This window comes from Engraulis encrasicolus, chromosome 16 (assembly GCF_034702125.1).
Source record: "Engraulis encrasicolus isolate BLACKSEA-1 chromosome 16, IST_EnEncr_1.0, whole genome shotgun sequence".
Taxonomy (NCBI): Eukaryota; Metazoa; Chordata; class Actinopteri; order Clupeiformes; family Engraulidae; genus Engraulis; species Engraulis encrasicolus.
The window spans coordinates 41,100,424-41,103,666 of NC_085872.1; positions in this window are offsets into that span (position 1 = coordinate 41,100,424).

Consider the following 3,243-nt stretch of genomic DNA (forward strand, 5'->3'; position numbering starts at 1 on the left):
GACATTTTTGTCTTTTGTTCGTGTAGCTCCTTTTCGAAGTTTTTTTTCCCACAGACCTCCTTGGAGGCCTTTCTATTTTCTAATAAATTCAACAAAAAGATTGAGAGAAGAACCGTTAACAATAACAGTTTTCTACAGAATTATGAGACGTGTTGAGCGGTAGCCTTCTGATGGCCAGCAGAGCAGAGGATGATGGGGTAAGTGTACTGTGGACACTTGTGCTGAATGTGGAGATGGCAAGATAGATACCACATATTGGAAGTGCTCGACCTGAGATGACTGACTGCAGTGAAAAACACACATACAGGCATGCAGGTGCACACACACGCACAGGCACACATGCACGCACGCACAGGCACACATGCACGCACGCACGTGCTCGCACGCGTGCACACACACATGCACGCACGCACACGCACACGCACACGCACACGCACACGCACACGCACACGCACACGCACACGCACACGCACACACATAGCCTATTCACATACACTTACATAATTTATGCCACACACACAAAGACACATTCATCATTCACATACACATACACATACACATACACATACACATACACATACACATACACATACACATACACATACACATACACATACACATACACTTACCTACTGTAATTTATGCCATACAAATTGAGTTGCAGAATAGCCTTGCCATGCTATTTTCCATGCTGTCAAACACTGCTCTGTCTAATTTCACATGAATAACTGTCCATAGTATTTTGTTTGACAAAATACGTTATTTAAAAAACAATTTCTTACCCGAATCTTACCCAGTGCCTATAACCAACATCATCATCTGGCACGTGAAAATGAAATGACATGAAAATCTTTGATGGATAAGGGCACCAGATCTATTAAAGCAGCCCACGCATGAAGCAATTTTGCATGTTCCCTGGCATTGCCACTGACTATCTGAGCTTCCTTAGGGATCAATAAAAACAACAGAGCCCTCTCAGTTTTGGCTTAAGTGTTTGGTTAACTGTAACGGTGGTGTCATGGTGATGGGACCCAACGAAAGATTCTATCCAAACATCCACACTGGCGAAGCCAGGTTTGCTGGTTACTATAGAAACTGGAGCCTTACATTTGGTCAGACGCTCCATATCTTGTTGGAGGTATGATGGATGGACATAACCAACTGCTTATAGTGGCTCAGGCCACTCAACCCTGTAATATTCACCGTAATACTTGATTTATATGCAGCAAAAAAAAAATTGTGACGGCGTTGTATTGTGTGAAGGGTATCGGACAATATCAATGTGAGATGGAGGACGGGGGAGACACATTTCCCCAGGAGTCGGAAGGACCCGCCCCAGCTGTATCAGAGTAAAAAAAAGAGCATATAATATCTTCTCTTTTTTTTAAAAAAAAAAGTTAAATTTCACCCTGTTGCCCAATGTAGAACTTCGAGTACACAGTGTCTTAGGTGTGCTTTCTCCAGAATAAACAATGCTTTGCTTAATTATTGAGGAAGGGAGTAGAACAGAATTTGGAGAGGAGTGGTGAAACGCTCTACATTGTGGGTGTTCTCAGGAGACCTCTCTCTCACACTTTCTCTCTTAGCCTTACACTTGTTTTTCTTCCTACCTTCTGTTATACACCATACCCACATGCATGCAAACGAGCAAGCACACACACATGCGCACACGGAGACGCTCGCACGCACACACACATGCGCACACACACATGCGCATACACATGCGCACACACATGCGCGCACACACACACACACACACACACACACACACACGCACGCGCGCACACACACGCACACACACACACACACACTTATTCTCTCTCTCTGTCTCTCTGTCTCTCTCATTGGCTTTTTTGACAAACGCACTTGTGTGTGCACACATAGAGTACACACACATGCATTTAATTGCCCAGTAATTAAAATGCATCACCCCCTCTCTGAGGAAAATATGTCACATATTGTGGCTGAAAGCAGTTTGATTGTACCTTCTGTGGAACGCTGTGATAGTCATGAATGAAAAGTGAACTATATGGTACCATAGCACTATACACACCACTATGACACAACTTTAGTAATGCACTATGACTTGGACATTTCCATTCTGGTAACAGCTGATTTATAACAGTGTGTCTTGACGGGTTAAGTAGGTCTAGTTTTCGCATACTGTATGTGGAACTTCACTTCACAGCTGACAAGAAAACGATGCCAGGCCCTGTACAGATTTCCCCCTGTCCCCTGGATGATCCTTTGTTTGAGCTTTGAAATAAAACCGCCGGCTTTCAAATCAGGAAAATCAGGTACACAAAGGATCGGATATAGTGGCAGGTGGATTTGTACAACCTGTACAAACACACACACACACACACACACTCACCTTAACTGTCACTCTCAGCGATTTAACGTGTGTGAAAGCATTGTTAAGACCCCCTGCGAAGTAAATGATTCAGTCAGCCATAATCCTTGTCAAACAGATCGCCATGCCCCCCATACAGTGCTATCTCCATTTTTCTTCAAGCCTTTAAGCCCACCGCCTAATCAGGCTTGAGATGTTGCCGACACTTTTAATCCAGTCAATGTGTTTGCACAGAAAGGCCACTGTGAGGAAGGCACGAGGAGTGTTGATGAGAAAGCGAGAGAGATACGGTGCATAGCATGCAGCAGCATCTAAATATAATCGCCTGCCAGACACCTCCCGCCCCCTCAGCCCTCGCGGTACAGTAGGTAGACTACAGTAGGGCACCAGTGCCGCCGACATCAAAGACACCAACAGAATTACAGGGCCAAAGTCTCTGGTTTCAGGTCCTGCGCTGTGTTAAATGGGCCAACTAAATGGAGTGGAAAGGCCGCGCCGCTCTGGCACGTCACATTCTGTTGGGTTACATCAGCATCCGGGCGTCTCTCCATGTCTCTCTGTCAGCAGCAGCCCTCTCGCTGGCAGCCGCCCCCGCGGGATGGAGAACGGCCAGGTGCAGCGGGAGAGCTGAAACTTCAGACGGGGAGTTTTCTGCAACTTTTTCTGACTCTGGAAAACAGCTGCTTCCACCAATAATGGCAGGGCTGTCTTGGCTGCTTGGCTTGGCTGCTTGGCTAAGACTCTCCATTGGGGGGAGAGCATTGCTGTGTTCTAGATCTTCTTGCCCAGAAGGGGGCGCACCAGTCCAGGCTAAACACACATGAGCAGCAGCTGTGAAGGAGCAGCAGGATGCGTTGGCTGGGGGGCATTGATAAGGTGGTGAGCCATAG